This window comes from Triticum urartu, chromosome 1A (assembly GCF_056163025.1).
Source record: "Triticum urartu cultivar PI428250 chromosome 1A, HENAU_Tu73, whole genome shotgun sequence".
Classification (NCBI taxonomy): Eukaryota; Viridiplantae; Streptophyta; class Magnoliopsida; order Poales; family Poaceae; genus Triticum; species Triticum urartu.
In genome coordinates this window covers 491,128,846-491,147,991 of record NC_141873.1, presented here as the reverse complement: position 1 = coordinate 491,147,991, position 19,146 = coordinate 491,128,846, and the positions used below count along the sequence as shown (strand labels likewise).

The window sequence follows — 19,146 nt, the reverse complement described above, 5'->3', positions numbered from 1 at the left end:
CTTGTCATGGGCTAAGTTGGGACTCCCCTGCAGGGATTTGAACTTTCGAAAGCCGTGCCCGCGGTTATGGGCAGATGGGAATTTGTTAATGTCCTGTTGTAGATAACATGAACCTTAATTTAATTAAAATGAATCAACTGAGTGTGTTACCATGATGGCCTCTTCTCGGCGGAGTCCGGGAAGTGGACACGGTGTTGGAGTAATGTTTGCGCAGGTTGCTCTCTAGTTTCTCGCTCGCGCTTTGCCTCCTCTTCTCGCCCTCTTTTGCGAATAAGTTAGCCACCATACTTGCTAGTCGCTTGCTGCAGTTCCACTTATATTTACCTTGCCATACCTATAATCTTAAATAGTCTTGATCGCGAGGGTGCGAGATTGCTGAGTCCCTGTGGCTCACATATTACTATTACACCAGATGCAGGGCCTGATGATTCCGCTCCAGGAGACGCGTATGAGCTCAAGTGGGAGTTCGACGAAGACTCTCAACGTTACTATGTTTCCTTTCCCGATGATCAGTAGTGGTGCCCAGTTGGGGGTGAACGGGACCGTGTCGCATGTTGGGTTCTCTTTTATTTTGGCGCCGTAGTCGGGCCATGAGTGTTTGGATGATGTAATATTATTTATGTACTTGATTGACGTGGCGAGTGTAAGCCAACTATGTTATCTCCCCTTTTATTATTATATTACATGGGATGTTTGTGAAGATTGCCTAACTTGCGACATATGCCTTCAATGCGATTATGTCTCTAAGTCATGCCTCGACATGTAGGAGCTATAGTCGCATCGAGGGTGTTACACCCACCAAAATGTGGGTGGGAATGGGAAACCCATGTAATAAGGAGGACCTCCATTTTTTCTATGCTCCCACCACCATCACCGTTGGTAACGGTGCGAGGACCCCCTTTTGGGACTCTCCTTGGCTCCTTGGGAGAATGCCTAAAGACATTGCCCCGCTCATCTATGAAGCCTCCAAGAGAAAGAATTGGAAGGTGAGGGAGGCCATGAAGCACAACACTTGGATTCTCAAGATCAACCCCCCCACCAACGTCTCTGTTGAGCACATCACGCAATTCTTCGTTCTATGGATGATACTAAATGAGGTCCATCTTGACGAGCTCAACGAAGATGATATCCTTTGGAAACACACTACCTATGGGCAATACTCGGCGGCCTCCGCGTATAGGGCGCAGTTCCTAGAGACGGTCCTTTCTCCCATGGAAAAAATGGTTTGGAAGGTTTGGGCACCCCCAAAGTCAAATTTTTTGCTTGGTTGGCCCTTCAAGACAGAGTTTGGACGGCGGATAGATTGGCAAAGCGTGGGTGGCCAAATTGCGATCTCTGCCCTCTTTGTAGCACGGTGCAAGAGTGTGGACCTCACCTCTTCTACAAGTGCCGCTACACCCAGCGTCTTTGGTCTTTGGTCATTGAGAAATTCCACATGCACGGGCTTGACACTTCCGCTTGGCCCCTGTTCGACTCGGTGGACGAGTGGTGGGATAGCACCTGCACCGATGGTACGCCGAACCGCCAAGCCAAGGCCTCCCTCACTATGCTCGTCGCATGGACGATTTGGAACGAGCGTAACGCAAGAGTGTTTAAGCATAAGAGTGCTCCACCGTCATTCTTGCTCTCCTCCATCTCTACCGAGGCCAACCTTTGGGTCATCGCCGGCGCAAAGAAGCTAGGGTCCTTTATTTCACGTAAGTAATCCACATGCCGTGTTTGTTGGGTGTCTTGTAACAAACTCTTTTCTATCTTAATTAATGGATGAGGTAAAGCTTTTGCCTTCGTTTCAAAAAAAAGATACATTGTACGGGCGTACATGCCGGAAGTGCTCTTCTCAGCTTGAGCTCACATGAGCTCGGATAAATAGTAAAAGAAATTATTTAAAAAAATCTGATTTTTTTAGCAAACATTGACAAATGTTTTGATCGCTTGCAAAGTTTCATTAGGGGATGATACTCATGGAATACGTGACAAAAAAAAAACAAAACGAATGCATCAAAATGCTTTGAAAAAAACATTGTTGGAGCCTCAATTTTCTTTCGCCATGTTATTCACAAATGTCAGATGATGAAACTTCGCAAGCAATCATAACATTTCTCAATGTTTGCAACAAAAAAATGAGTATATGTTCTCTTTTTTAAAATTTTACTGTTCACCCAAGCTCGCATGAGCTCGAGCTCAGATTTTTTCGTAACCCCATATCCTATTAAGTGAAAAATGGAAATACATCTGTGCACGACTAGCTCGAGCTCAGATTAACCGTGTCACGTACGTGCATGCTTTCTTCTTTTTAGTAGAGCATGCAGGATTACTTTTCTAAGCTACTCGTGCACGATTACTGTCTTTCTCTAGTGGAAATGCACGATTACCTTTCTTGTTAGATGCACGATTACCTTTTTTTAGGACATTGATGAACGATTACTTTTGTTTTTTAGGGCAGGATCCACGATTTACTGGCACGAGGAAATCAAGAGAGATCACCCTTTTTTTTGAGAATCTTTTTTTTTGAGGATATTTTTTTTAGAATCAAGAGAGATCACCTTGGCCGACCCGTTTTTCTTTTCTTTTTAGAATCATGTCGGCCCGTTTCATATTTATGGGCCGCTCATCAGGCTAAATGGACGAGCCTCTCAACTCCCAAATGCCCCTAAAAAAAGCTCCCAAATGCCGAACGTACCCAGAGTCTAGGTCAGGAGCATAGCGGCGACGGCGGCAGGACGATCAGCCGCGCCTGCTTGCCGAGATGGAGGCGGGTTCGGAGACGACGGGGGAAGCGGGAACCGAGAGGGCCGGGGGGAGTAGGAGAACGTTGAGGAAGACCACAAAGGCGGATTATCCATCGGTGCTGGACGTGATGGATGCCGCGATGAATCAGGTACTAGAGGAGCAAATGGAGTGGCTGGTGGCGAGGTGGAACGCCGAGAACCCCGACGCGACGCCGCTCGTGGTGGAAGCGCTCACGGAGGAGCAGCGAGAGTCGCTGGAGCGAGAGCATTTGGCCAGGGAGGTGTTGATTGGTCAGGCGTACGTGGATAAGATGGCGGCGGAAGACATGGCAAGACTGGAGTTGGAGAAAACAAATCCGAAGAAGGATCCCGACGAGCGGTCTTACCAATCTTACCGAGAGAACTGGGAGTGGAAATATGCTGAAGAGTTCGGCTCCTTCGAGGCCACGAGTAAGTCAATCTCCATTCCTTTCTCTTATTACTGTGTAGGAATTTCCCCAAAAGGGTCGTGACGGATCTCACTACCTTCAGTGTAACAGAGTTGTGATGCTTAGCATCATATCAGATCTGTTTACGACGGTACATCCTGAGAAATCAAGCAAAAACAGCTGAAATTTAAAGAGGTTTAGCCAAGTATTGCAGGCAGTTATTTCTAGTATGAATGATAAAGCAGAAATATAGTTCTACTTATTACATGAAAATGCATGTGAATTAAGCTGCTGGCGTGGTCTTGACCTCCATTTTGTCTTCACTAAGCAGATGATATCTCCTCAATGAGCACGCCACTTGTGCCAGTGTATACTTGTATCTGCTGGTTGGTTTTCATCGCACTGAAACCTGTCAAATCCACATTGTTACTTATCACAGCTTTGAATTTCTCTTGTGTTGTTGTTGTTGTGATGCTACTTTCTGTAAACCTTCAACACCCAGCATTGTAAATTCCCTGTCAGTTTGATTTTCAGCGGTAATTTTGCTTTCCAAATGTGATTAAACAGTCTGCTATTCTAGAACTGTGTTAGATAGTTATGCATTGATGGCGCTGATTGTTTTGCCTTACTCAAGCCCCAAATAGGTTTATCTTCATTTGATCCCACTGTTGTATGCCTCAGGCTCTTTACCCTGGTGGTTTGACAGTTTAAATGGTTGTGGAAGCTTTGCTCGATCAGTCCAAAAATCAGTATTTTTCCATCCCCTGTAGCTATTCTTCTATCATCTATATATATATAAGACCTCTTCTTTCCATTAGGCTTGCATATTTTAACCTTTCTAGTGTTTTGCATTTTTCAATTAAATCGCTCTAATGTTCAATCAGTAGCCCCGCCCTGGTACACCTAACTACATTATTGGCCATGAACCAACCTGACTGACTAAAAGTTAATTTGGAGGCCTTGTATTCCTTCAAACATAAATAGTAATAGTTTCATATTTTTGGCCACATATGAATCATCCTGCATAAGGTTGATAGTATATTCCGCGTATTGTAGGATAGATACCCCCTTCTTCAACCAAATATGGTACGAGTCCGATTATTGCATCACTCAATTGTGCCATATTTTGCCAAGCAATTTTGACATTCAAAGTACCCCCTGTTATAACACTTTTGAGCCATTTCAGCCACATTTCACTAAATCCTTGATTCTCCATGAAATGAAAAAGAAAATTCTGTCGTGCATTTTTTCAAAGTTCAATGTCTATAGTATTCCTTACTGTTTTTACAAAATGGATCAGTATAAAAGCATATGACTAAATTCAGTAAATTGGGCAAACCTTCAATCCACACATCATCCTTCGTCACTGAATAAATAGTATGTTTCCGTTGCCACTCATTTGCTACCCTGTAAAAGCACGCTGTTTTGTTATCGCCCTCCAATAGCCACTTCTTGCTACACCGTTGAAATCAATAGTATTCATTATCCTCATAAAGCTTAGACAATCCAGTTTGTATTTCCCCCTACGTGCAAGTTGCTCTCTGCAAATTACTCTCGTCTCCTCTAGATTTTATAATTTATTCTGCAACTTCTTGTTCAGAACTATAGAATTTCTCCTCTTCTGTTTGTCCCCTATAAATGTAGACATTTTGGGGCTTCCTATAATTTGAAAATAAATCTATCAACGGGCTTACATTTCTGATAGTCTCATTACAAAGTGTTTCTACTATATCAGACACTCAGGCTTGCCTAAAAAAAAATTCAGAAACTCAGGCTGCTTTGTCGAACTTTTATCATGTCGAAATTCGTTTGATCTTTCGTTCTTTCATCAGCGACTAAACAGTATATTTCCAATCAATTGATGATTCCATTGCGTCTCTTCTTGCTGTATATTCAATCAATTGATGTTCCTATATTTAATTTCACCATTGATCTGGATAGATAGAGGTAGGACATTACTGAATCACAATTTACTGTCACCACATGCATAGGTTAATATCTCTTTAACTGAAGTGAAATTTCCTGCCACTACATGCAGCTCTGATCCCAGCCATGTGTTTCACGGACAAGCCGACGAAGCCTGGTGTTACTAACCCCAAGCGTAGTATGCAGATCTTTTCAGTTAGAGAGAAGTGCATATTACACCCCCCAACTCTAGCCCTAGTCTAATATACACCCCTTAACTCCAATACTGTCTAAAATACACCCCCCAACTCTCAAAACCGGCTAGAATTCAACCCTCCCCACCCGGTTGACCGGTTTTGACCCAGTTTGACCGGTTTTGACTGAGTGAACAGTAAAAATAAAAATTTTAAAAACAAAAAAATTATTATTTTTGACAAAATTCAAAAAGTTCCAAGTTTTTTCACCGCGTGAACAGTAAATTCAAAAAAAAAAATCACCTTTTCAGCATGTTTGGACACCTGAGTAAATTTGAGATGTCCGTAAATTCGAAAAAAATTCAAAATTTTCAGCATTGTGAACAGTAATTCGGGAAAAAATCCAAAAAAAATCACCACGCGCTCAAACATCATCCATGCAAAAAAAGGGTTTTTAAAAAAATCGATTTTACTGTTCACCAAGCTGAAATTTTGAAAAAAAAAGTCAAATTTACGGACATCTCGAATTTACTCAGGTGTCCAAACATGCTGAAAAGGTGATTTTTTTAATTTACTGTTCACGCGGTGCAAAAAACTTGGAACATTTTTGATTTTTTTCAAAAAAAAGTATTTATGGTTATTAAAATTTTATTTTTACTGTCCACTCAGTCAAAACCGGTCAAACTGGATCAAAACCGGTCAACAGGGAGGGGAGGGTTGAATTATGGCCAGTTTTGAGAGTTGGGGGGTGTATATTAGACGGTATTGGAGTTGGGGGGTGTATATTAGACTGGGGCTAGAGTTGGGGGGGTGTAATATGCACTTCTCTCTTTCAGTTAAAGTTGAGGAAATATATGGGGATTTACATTGGCTGCTGGATGTGTTTGGTATCGTTGCTGTGAGGGATGACCTGGATCACCATCGCAATATTATCTTTGAGCGCAAAAGGGATAACTGCCAAACTCTCAATGAGGAGGTTCTTATCTCTCACATTCATTATGTTTTTTTTTTGTTTCTAGCTCTGCAACAAAGCCTTTTTTGATTACTGTCCTTGAGTGTTTCCGTATTGTATGTACCATGTGTCTGTTATGGTTTTTTACTTCACAACCTCTAGTATGTGTTTGATACTAGTATTCTCTTTTACTGTACTTCATGAGAAATGGTTGCAAGATGTTTTAGAAACGTTTCAAGGTATTGGAAAGCAAATGTTGCAGACATGACTTTCGTTAATATGCTTTGAGCTATATGTGCAGACCTCAACCACTATAGTTCCTTCTTTTTTATGTTACGCTAACGCATTTAGGCTAATGTTTTCTGCCATCATTTGTTTGCACCTCACATTGTATTATGCTCTATGCATGGTAACGTTCTCTTGATTGTGCTGCTCAAATTTCACCTCTTATCCAACTTCACTTGTTAGTTCATATTTGCTCTGTTGGTTTGAAGGCTTCAGAAATATTTGAACATCCATTTTATTGGCATTGTGTTCACTATCCGTTTTTTGTTGTTGTGCCCACAGATTTCTAGTTTAGGCCAATATATTATCACTATAAATTAAGTTACAGTTGATGATCAGCTGTCCCTTTTCTTTTACCAATATTGGAGATATTCTCATTGTTTACTCAAATTGATGGTGTTGCATGCAGGATCCATATTTAGTATTAACAGGTCCTACCCGTGCTCCCGTGACTCTGTTTGGGCCTATGCATTTCGATATCACGCTGAAAGTGAAGCGCATCAATGAGTTAGAGAACAAAGATCTAAGCCTGCTAGGCTTTCGCTACGAGTGCTGCAAGTCAATCAATTATCAAGCGAGTAAGGGAGAGTGCGCCCTCAGATCATGCGTGAGCAGCCAAAAACGTAGAGCAAGCTGAGCACATTGGAGCTGACATGTGGCATTGTAGCCTCATCCATTGAGGCCACAATTAGTGTGCGTATTGTTGGTGGGTCCTGGCCAGATGGATTCAGCGGGCGGTTCATTGCCTCGACTGCAAGCGTCAGTCACATGAGGGTGTTACTGCTCAATATTGGAGAACAATCAGTGTGCGTATTGTTGGTGGGTCCTGGCCAGATGGATTCAGCGGGCGGTTCATTGCCTCGACTGCAAGCGTCAGTCACATGAGGGTGTTACTGCTCAATATTGGAGATAAGGATACGCCTGTTGTTGCTGCTGATGGCACCATTGAGCTGTCACGACGCGTGGTTTCTGTTGAAAGCTTTGGGGAGCTAAGAGTGCATGCAGCAGGTTGGCTAGGCAGCCAGCAGATTGACAGTGAGGTGTTCTTTCAACCATTAGAATCTGGTAGAAGCTCTCGTTCGCTTAAGGTTGGCTCGTGTGAAATGGAAGTTACCGTTGGCTGGTCCCTTTTTCCGTTATGTTATCCCACTGACCGTATTCCTTCACCCAAGAATGGGTGAGGCGGATAGTAGCTGCTGTCTAACTATAATAACTTGGCCACAGTTCTTTAATGAACTTTTGTGTGAGGCTGGTGCTAGCAGGAACTTGTCTGACCTATGCGATATGTTTTATGTAGTGCGATATATTATGTACTATATATGGTTGTTGCTTCTGAAATGGCATGTTATGAGTCGTGGTGGTTGCTTCTGAAATGGCATTTTATGAGTCATGTTTTGTGCTAATTAATGATGAAAATCGAATATCTTTGAATGTTGTTGCATGTGAGGATAAGTTAGATCTGCTGGTTTAATTAACTGTTTAGACATTATACTTGCACATTCTCAGGGCGGCATTTACAGGTTAGAAATACAAAATTTCCTGTACTATAGAATACAGTATGTGTTAATTGTGCTGGATTAATGTGAGGGCATGCAAATGAACCATTCTTTTGCTGGTCATGCACTTCCTTATCTTGAAGACAATCAATGCTTGTAAGTGGAAAAGGGAAAAAGAAATCAATGAAAGAAGATAAATGCCATGATAATCAAGGGGTCATGAGCTGGGTGGCAATTTTGTGAAGACAATCTTGAAAGTGGCACGAATTCAAAGTGGCAAATATCCAATTTTCTCACATCCACAACTACGGGAGGGCTATTATTGGTGGCGCAAAAAATACCCCTGCGTCGCCTAGCTCTGGCGGCTTGGGGGAAACCTAACCTCCTGTAGCTGGCCCTCCCCATCGACTCTTGCTGTCATCGCTGTTGCTGGCTCCTGCCACCGTGGCAGCGGGCCCCACCCTCGAAAGAGGGTGGGAATCTTTGGTCGTCCGTGGGGGAAGGAGCGCGTGCGCTTGGGCGCAACTTGGTGCTGTGGGGCGGCGGCCTTGGCCCGGGCTCTCGGCGCGACCTGGGTGTGGACCTCATGTGCAGCGGCGCTCGACGCAGGATGCGCGCGCGGGGGCGGATCGACAGCTGAATGTGGTGGCGGCTCGTGCAGGTTGGGCGCGACGACTCGCAGGTGTGGCAGACGGCTTCTGAAAATAAAGTTTCTACGATCTGATCATGGAGGAGAATATTTGAGTTACGAGTTTGGTCTTCATTTGAAACAATGCGGAATAGTTTCGCAACTCATGCATAGACCCGATGCCACTGTTGGGAAACGTGGCATGTAATTTCAAAAAATTCCTACGCTCACTCAAGATCTATATAGGATATGCATAGCAATGAGGGGGGAGTGTGTCTACATACCCTCGTAGACCGTAAGCAGAAGCGTTTGACAACGCGGTTGATGTCGTCGAACTTCTTCTAGCTCCGACCGATCAAGCACAGAACGTACGACACCTCCGAGTTCTGCACACGTTCAGCTCGGTGACGTCCCTCATCTTCTTGATCCAGCAAGGTATCGAGGTAGTAGATGAGTTCCATCATCATGATGGCATGGTGATGGTGATGGTGAAGTCATCTGTATAGGGCTTCGCCTAAGCACCGCGAGAATATGACCGAGGGTGCAATCTGTGGAGGGGGGCGCCGCACACGGCTAACAATTGATGTTGTGTGTTCTAGGCACCCCTCCTCATATATATAGGTGGGAGGGAGAGGGGAGAGGCCAAGGGGCGCCCCAAGTGGTGTTGTATGATCATAGACCCTTCGAGAAACTATGTGCGATGTCATAATCGCAAACGGTGCTGTATGAAAACCGTCAGAAATGTGTAAAACGTATGCGATGACGCATGCATCAATCACGGTTCAGGTTTTAGTTACGTGTGCGATGAAGGGCATATGGTTTAGTTCAATGAACTGTTTGTGATGAGGAGGAACAAAAGAAACGGGCAACCAGATGGAGGCGTGTGCGATACACAGCATACGGTTCACTCGGATGAACTGTTTGTGATTGGGTAACACAAAAGAAACGGTCAGCCAAATCAAAGGTGTGTGCGATATACGGCATGCGATTCACTCGGATGAACTGTTTGCGTTGAGACATGAGAACAGAAATGGTTCAAATGAACAAGATGTGTGTGATACAAGGCAAACAGGTCTGTAATCGGAGACATGTGCGAAGACCGATAACAACACAGACGATTACTGCTAAAAAGCCGTGTGTGTATGAGCAAACGATTGCTGGTATACAATTGTGAGTGATTGATGAAAACATCACCGACCGGTTCCATTGTTTAGTCCGTGTGCGATGTGATTTTCTTTGTCCACAGAACATCTGCGCTCTGTCTACAACATCAACATATATACTTAAAAAGACAACATTGCATAACCAAATTAGCATACAATTACACAAGTGACTACACATATAACATTTCCACACACCAAAGAAAGCAATTACATGCATACTAAAGTAGGAGAAGCGAGGATCTAATCATCTACTTATTGTTGCGACGACGCTAGTTGATACGCCCATTTTGCATCATGCTTTTATATCGATATTTATTGCATTATTGGCTGTTATTACACATTATGTCACAATACTTATGCTGGGATTCTAGGATGGAAAAGGAGCAAATATTAAAGACCTATTCTACACAGCTCCAAAAGTCCTGAAATTCCACAGGAATTATTTCCAGAATATATAAAAAATTGGGTGAAAGAAGTACCAGAGGGGGGCCACCCACCGTCCACGAGGGTGGGGGGCGCGCCCTACTGTTAGGAAATGTAGTAATTTCAAAAATTTCCTACGCACACGCAAGATCATGGTGATGCATAACAACGAGAGGGGAGAGTGTGTCCACGTACCCTCGTAGACCGAAAGCGTAAGCGTTAGCACAACGCGATTGATGTAGTCGTACGTCTTCACGATCCGACCGATCAAGTACCGAACGCACGACACCTCCGAGTTCTGCACACGTTCAACTCGATGACGTCCCTCGAACTTCGATCCAGCCGAGCTTTGAGGGAGAGTTCCGTCAGCACGATGGCGTGGTGACGATGATGATGTTCTACCGACGCAGGGCTTCGCCTAAGCACCGCTACGATATGACCGAGGTGGATTATGGTGGAGGGGAGTACCGCACACGGCTAAGAGATCCAAGGGATCAATTGTTGTGTCTATGGGGTGCCCCCTAGCCACGTATATAAAGGAGTGGAGGAGGGGAGGGGCCGGCCCTCTCTATGGCGCGCCCTAGGGGAGTCCTACTCCCACCTGGAGTAGGATCCCCCCTTTCCTACTAGAACTAGGAGCCCTTCCAAGTAGTAGGAGTAGGAGGGAAGGAAAGGGAAGGGAAAAGGAGAAGGAAGGAAGGGGGTGCCCCCCCTCCCTAGTCCAATTCAGACCAGCCCATGGATCGGTCAAACCGCATAACGACATACGTTGTTCCCTTTGTCATCGGTATGTTACTTGCCCGAGATTCGATCGTCGGTATCTCAATACCTAGTTCAATCTCGTTACCGGAAAGTCTCTTTACTCGTTCCGTAATACATCATCCCGCAACTAACTCATTAGTTGCAATGCTTGCAAGGCTTATAGTGATGTGCATTACCGAGTGGGCCCAAAGATACCTCTCCGACAATCGGAGTGACAAATCCTAATCTCGAAATACGCCAACCCAACATTCACCTTTGGAGACACCTGTAGAGCTCCTTTATAATCACCCAGTTACGTTGTGACGTTTGGTAGCACACAAAGTGTTCCTATGGTAAACGGGAGTTGCATAATTTCATAGTCATAGGAACATGTATAAGTCATGAAGAAAGCAATAGCAACAAACTAAACGATCAAGTGCTAAGCTAACAGAATGGGTCAAGTCAATCACATCATTCTCCTAATGATGTGATCCCATTAATCAAATGACAACTCATGTCTATGGTTAGGAAACATAACCATCTTTGATCAATGAGCTAGTCAAGTAGAGGCATACTAGTGACACTCTGTTTGTCTTTGTATTCACACATGTATTATGTTTCCGGTTAATAAAATTCTAGCATGAATAATAAACATTTATCATGATATAAGGAAATAAATAATAACTTTATTATTGCCTCTAGGGCATATTTCCTTCACCTACCCCCCTGGGCGGCCCCCCTGCCTCGTGGGCCCCCTGGTGGCCCTCCGATGCCCATCTTTGGCTATATGGAGTCTTTCGTCGAGGAAAAAATCATAAGAAAGCTTTTGGGAAGAAACTCCACCATCACAAGGCGTAACCTTGGCGAAACCAATCTAGGGCTCCGGCAGAGCTGTTCTGCCGGGGAAACTTCCCTCCGGGAGGGGGAAATCATCACCATCGTCATCACCAATGATCCTCTCATCGGGAGGGGGGCAATCTCCATCAACATCTTCACCAGCACCATCTCATCTCGAACCCTAGTTCATCTCTTGTATGCAATCCTTATATCCAAACCTCAGATTGGTACCTGTGGGTTGCTAGTTGTGTTGATTACTCCTTGTAGTTGATGCTAGTTGGTTTACTTGGTGGAAGATCATATGTTCAGATCCATTATGCATATTAATACCCCTCTGATTATGAACATGAATATGCTTTGTGAGTAGTTACGTTTGTTCCTGAGGACATGGGAGAAGTCTTGCTATAAGTAGTCATGTGAATTTGGTATTTGTTCAATATTTTGATGAGATGTATGTTGTCATCCATCTAGTGGTGTCATGTGAATGTCGACTACATGACACTTCACCATTGTTTGGGACTAGAGGGAGGCATTGAGAAGTAATAAGTAGATTATGGGTTGCTAGAGTGACAGAAGCTTAAACCCTAGTTTATGCGTTGCTTCGTAAGGGGATGATTTGGATCCATATGTTTCATGCTATGGTTAGGTTTACCTTAATACTTCTGTTGTAGTTGAGGATGCTTGCAATGGGGGTTAATCATAAGTGGGATGCTTCTCCAAGTAAGGACAGTACCCAAGCACCGGTCCACCCACATATCAAATTATCAAAGTACCGAACGCGAATCATATGAACGTGATAAAAATTAGCTTGACGATAATTCCCATGTGTCCTTGGGAGCGCTTTCCTTCATATAAGAGTTTGTCCAGGCTTGTCCTTTGCTACAAAAAGGATTGGGCCATCCTGCTGCACCTTATTTAATTTTATTACTTGCTAATCATTACAAATTACCTTATCACAAAACTATCTGTTACCGATAATTTCAGTGCTTGCAGAGAATACCTTACTGAAAACTGCTTATCATTTCCTTCTGCTCCTCGTTGGGTTCGACACTCTTACTTATCAAAAAGGCTAAGATAAATACCCTACACTTGTGGGTCATCAAGACTCTTTTCTGGCGCCGTTGCCGGGGAGTGAAGCGCCTTTGGTAGGTGGAATTTGGTAAGGAAAAATTTATATAGTGTGCTGAAATTTACTGTCACTTGTTACTATGGAACATAATCCTTTGAGGGGCTTGTTCGGGGTATCTTCACCCCAACCAGTAGAGCAAAGAGTTGCTCCTCAACCTACTGAACCTACTGAAAATGTTTACTTTGAAATTCCTTCGGGCATGATAGAGAAACTGCTAGCTAATCCTTTTGCAGGAGATGGAACATTGCATCCCGATTTACACTTAATCTATGTGGATGAAGTTTGTGGATTATTTAAGCTTGCAGGTATGCCCGATGATGTTATCAAGAAGAAGGTCTTCCCTTTATCTTTGAAGGGAGAGGCATTGACATGGTATAGGCTATGTGATGATATTGGATCATGGAACTACCAACGATTGAAATTGGAATTTCATCAGAAGTTTTATCCTATGCATCTTGTTCATCGTGATCGTAATTATATATATAATTTTTGGCCTCGCGAAGGAGAAAGCATCGCTCAAGCTTGGGGGAGGCTTAAGTCAATGTTATATTCATGCCCCAATCATGAGCTCTTAAGAGAAATGATTATTCAAAAATTTTATGCTCGGCTTTCTCTCAGTAATCGCTTCATGCTCGATACTTCTTGTACTAGATCTTTTATGATGAAGACTATTGAATTCAAATGGGATTTACTGGAAAGAATTAAACGCAACTCTGAAGATTGGGACCTCGACGAAGGTAAGGAGTCAGGTATAACACCTAAGTTTGATTGTGTTAAATCTTTTATGGATACCGATGCTTTCCGTGAATTTAGCACTAAATATGGACTTGACTCTGAGATAGTAGCTTCTTTCTGTGAATCCTTTGCTATTCATGTTGATCTCCCTAAGGAGAAGTGGTTTAAATATAATCCTCCCATTGAAGTAAAAGTAGTTGCACCTATTATAGTTGAAGAAAAGACTATCACTTATGATGATCCTGTTGTTCCCGCTGCTTATATTGAGAATCCCCCTTTCCCTGTTAGAATAAAGGATCATGCTAAAGCTTCAACTGTAGTCAACAAAAGTAATATTCGGACACACAAACCCCCCGAGAAAGTTAAAGTTGAACCTAAAATTGCTATGGTTAAAGATCTCTTGGCCGATAATATTGATGGGCATGTTATTTACTTCTGCAATGAAGCTGCTAGAATTGCTAGACCTGATGCTAAAAAATAAACATAGACCTGTTGTAGGCATGTCTGTTATTTCCGTTAAAATAGGAGATCATTGTTATCATGGCTTATGTGATATGGGTGCTAGTGCAAGTGCAATACCTCATTCCTTATACGAAGAAATTATGCATGATATTGCACTTGCTGAGATAGAAGATATCGATGTTACCATTAAACTTGCCAATAGAGATACTATTTCACTGGTTGGGATTGTTAGAGATGTTGAAGTCTTGTGTGGGAAGGTTAAATATCCTGCAGATTTTCTTGTTCTTGGTTCCCCACAAGATAGCTTTTGTCCCATTATATTTGGTAGACCCTTCTTGAACACTGTTAATGCTAGGATAGACTGCGAAAAGGATGTTGTTACTATTGGTTTGGGTGATATGTCTCATGAGTTTAATTTTGCTAAATTTAGTAGACAACCCCGTGATGAGGAATTGCTAGTAAAGATGAAATTATTGATCTTGCTTCTATTGCCGTGCCTCCTAGTGATCCTTTAGAACAATATTTGCTAGACCATGAAAATGATACGTATATGAATGGAAGAAGGGAAATGGATGAAGTATTCTTTAAACAAGGGCCTATTCTGAAACACAACTTGCCTGTTGAAATCCTAGGGGATCCTCCTCCACCCAAGGTTGATCCCGTGTTTGAGCTTAAACCATTGCCTGATACTCTTAAATATTCTTATCTTGATGAAAAGAAGATATATCCTGTTTTTGTTAGTGCTAACCTTTCAGAGCATGAAGAAGAGAAATTATTGAAAACTCTGAAGAAGCACCGTGCTGCTATTGGATATACTCTTGATGATCTTAAGGGCATTAGTCCCACTCTATGTCAACACAAAATAAATTTGGAGAAAGACGCCAAACCAGTTATTGATCACCAACGACGGCTAAATCCTAAGATGAAAGAAGTGGTAAGAAAGGAAATATTGAAGCTCCTTAAAGGAGGTATAATTTATCCCGTTGCTGATAGTCAGTGGGTAAGCCCTGTCCATTGTGTCCCTAAGAAGGGAGGTATTACTGTCGTTCCTAATAATAAAGATGAATTGATTCCGCAAAGAATTATTACAGGTTAGAGGATGGTGGTTGATTTCCGCAAATTAAATAAAGCTACTAAAAAAGATCATTACCCTTTGCCTTTCATTGATCAAATGCTAGAAAGATTATCCTAACATACACATTTTTGCTTTCTAGATGGTTACTCTGGTTTCTCTCAAATACCTATGCCAGCTGATGATCAAGAAAAGACTACTTTTACTTGCCCTTTTGGTACCTTTGCTTATAGACATATGCCTTTTGGTTTATGTAATGCACCTGCTACCTTTCAAAGATGCATGATGGCTATATTCTCTGACTTCTGTGAAAAGATTTGTGAAGTTTTCATGGATGATTTCTCTATTTATGGATCCTCTTTTGATGATTGCTTGAGCAACCTTGATCGAGTTTTGCAGAGATGTGAAGAAACTAAGCTTGTCTTGAATTGGGAGAAGTGCCACTTTATGGTTAATGAAGGTATTGTCTTGGGGCATAAAATTTCTGAAAGAGGTATTGAAGTTGACAAAGCTAAAGTTGATGCTATTGAAAAGATGCCATGTCCCAAGGACATCAAAGGTATAAGAAGTTTCCTTGGTCATGCCAGTTTTTATAGGAGGTTCATTAAGGACTTCTCAAAAATTTCTCGGCCTTTGACTAATTTATTACAAAAAGATATACCATTCGTCTTTGATGATGATTGTGTAGAAGCATTTGAAATACTTAAAGAAAGCATTGATCTCTGCACCTATTGTTCAGCCACCTAATTGGAATTTACCTTTTGAAATTATGTGTGATGCTAGTGATTATGCTGTGGGTGTTGTTCTAGGGCAAAGAGTTGATAAGAAATTAAATGTTATTAAATATGCTAGTAAAACTCTAGACAATGCCCAGAGAAATTATGCTACTACCGAAAAAGAATTCTTAGCAGTTGTATTTGCTTGTGATAAGTTCAGACCTTATATTGTTGATTCTAAAGTAACTATTCACACGGATCATGCTGCTATTAAATATCTTATGGAAAAGAAAGATGCTAAACCTAGACTTATTAGATGGGTTCTCTTGCTACAAGAATTTGATTTGCATATTATTGATAGAAAGGGAGCCGAGAACCCTGTTGCAGATAACTTGTCTAGGTTGGAAAATGTTCTTGATGACCCACTACCTATTGATGATAGCTTTCCTGATGAACAATTAGCTGTCATAAATGCTTCTCGCACTGCTCCATGGTATGTGCTACCTCTTGAGCACTGCGTTGGATTTCCTTAAAGAGGAAAGGATGATCCAGCAAAGTAGTGTAAGTATTTCCCTCAGTTTTTGAGAACCAAGGTATCAATCCAGTAGGAGGCTACGCGCAAGTCCCTCATACCTGCACAAAACAAATAACTCCTCGCAACCAATGCGATAAGGGGTTGTCAATCCCTTCACGGTCACTTACGAGAGTTAGATCTGATAAGATAATATTTTTGGTATTTTTATGATAAAGATGCAAAGTAAAATAAAAGCAAAGTAAAAAGCAAAGGAAATAACTAAGTATTGGAAGACTAATATGATGAAGATAGACCCGGGGGCCATAAGTTTCACTAGTGGCTTCTCTCAAGAGCATAAGTATTTTACGGTGGGTGAACGAATTACTGTTGAGCAATTGACAGAATTGAGCATAGTTATGAGAATATCTAGGTATGATCATGTATATAGGCATCACGTCCGAGAGAAGTAGACCGACTCCTGCCTGCATCTACTACTATTACTCCACTCATCGACCGCTATCCAGCATGCATCTAGAGTATTAAGTTCATGAAAACAGAGTAACGCCTTAAGCAAGATGACATGATGTAGAGGGATAAATTCATGCAATATGATAAAAATCCCCATCTTGTTATCCTCGATGGCAACAATACAATACATGCCTTGCTGCCCCTACTGTCACTAGGAAAGGACACCGCAAGATTGAACCCAAAGCTAAGCACTTCTCCCATTGCAAGAAAGATCAATCTAGTAGGCCAAAGCAAACTGATAATTCGAAGAGACTTGCAAAGATAACCAATCATACATAAAAGAATCCAGAGAAGATTCAAATATTGCTCATAGATAATCTTGATCATAAACCCACAATTCATCGGTCTCAACAAACACACCGCAAAAAGAAGATTACATCGAATAGATCTCCACAAGAGAGGGGGAGAACTTTGTATTGAGATCCAAAAAGAGAGAAGAAGCCATCTAGCTAATAACTATGGACCTGAAGCTCTGAGGTAAACTACTCACACTTCATCGGAGAGGCTATGGTGTTGATGTAGAAGCCCTCCGTGATGGATGCCCCCTCCGGCGGAGCTCCGGAACAGGCCCCAAGATGGGATCTCGTGGATACAGAAAGTTACGACGGTGGAATTAGGGTTTTGGCTCCGTCTCTGATCATTTGGGGGTACGTAGGTATATATAGGAGCAAGGAGTACGTCGGTGGAGCAACAGGGGGCCCACAAGGGTGGAGGGCGCGCCTGGGGGAGCGGGGTAGGCATGCCCCCTACCTCGTGGCTTCCTTCTTTGTTTCTTGACGTAGGGTCCAAGTCTCCTGGGTCTTGTTCATTCCAAAAATCACGTCCCCGAAGGTTTCATTCCGTTTGGACTCCGTTTGATATTCCTTTTCTTAGAAACCCTAAAATAGGCAAAAAACAACAATTCTGGGCTGGGCCTCTGGTTAATAGGTTAGTCCCAAAAATAATATAAAAGTGGATAATAAAGCCCAACAATGTCCAAAACAGTAGATAATATAGCATGGAGCAATCAAAAATTATAGATACATTGGAGACGTATCAAGCATCCCCAAGCTTAATTCCTGCTCGTCCTCGAGTAGGTAAATGATAAAAAAAGATACTTTTTTATGCAGAGTGCTACTTGGCATAATTTCAATGTAATTCTTCTTAATTGTGGTATGAATATTTAGATCCGAAAGATTCAATATAAAAGTTCATATTGACATAAAAATAATAATACTTCAAGCATACTAACTAAGCAATTATGTCTTCTCTAAATAACATGGCCAAAGAAAGTTCATCCCTACAAAATCATATAGTTTAGTCATGCTCCATTTTCTTCACACAAGAATGCTCTCATCATGCACAACCCCGTTGACAAGCCAAGCAATTGTTTCATACTTTAGTAATCTCAAACCTATAAACTTTCACGCAATATATGAGCGTGAGCCATGGACATAGCACTATGGGGGGAATAGAATATGATGATGGGGGTTATATGGAGAAGACAAAAAAGGAGAAAGTCTCACATCAACGAGGCTAATCAATGGGATATGGAGATGCCCATCAATTGATGTTAATGCAAGGAGTAGGGATTGCCATGCAACGAATGCACTAGAGCTATAAATGTATGCAAGCTCAACAAAAGAAACTAAGTGGGTGTGCATCCAACTTGCTTGCTCACGAAGACCTAGGGCACTTGAGGAGGCCCATTGTTGGAATATACAAGCCAAGTTCTATAATGAAAAATTCCCACTAGTATATGAAAGTGACAAAACAAGAGACTCTCTATCATGAAGATTATGGTGCTACTTTGAAGCACAAGTGTGGCAAAGGATAGTAGCATTGTCCCTTCTCTCTTTTTCTCTTTTTTGGGCCTTCTCTCTCTCTCTCTCTCTCTCTTTTAATTCCTCACTTGGGACAATGCTCTAGAAAATGATGATCATCACACTTCTATTTATTTACAACTCGATGCTAGAATAAAAGATGACTCTATATGAATGCCTCTGGCGGTGTACTAGAATATGCAATGAACCAAGAGCGACATGTATGAAAGAATTATGAACGGTGGCTTTGCCACAAATACTATGTCAACTACATGATCATGCTAAGCAATATGACAATGATGAATGTGTCATGATAAACGGAATGGTGGAAAGTTGCATGGCAATATATCTCGGAATGGCTATGGAAATGCCATAATAGGTAGGTATGGTGGCTGTTTTGAGGAAGA

At 42.1% G+C, this 19,146-nt stretch overlaps 1 pseudogene across 1 annotated transcript; it reads left to right on the top strand.

The window, feature by feature from the left end:
- Positions 1 to 2,652: 2,652 nt before the first annotated feature.
- On the top strand, positions 2,653 to 7,760 carry LOC147991885 (uncharacterized; annotated as a pseudogene). The gene is made up of 6 exons (XR_015614471.1): positions 2,653 to 3,179; positions 5,196 to 5,278; position 5,996; positions 6,093 to 6,232; positions 6,903 to 7,303; positions 7,408 to 7,760. The product of XR_015614471.1 is annotated as an uncharacterized LOC147991885 (transcript).
- The last annotated feature ends 11,386 nt before the right edge of the window (positions 7,761 to 19,146 follow it).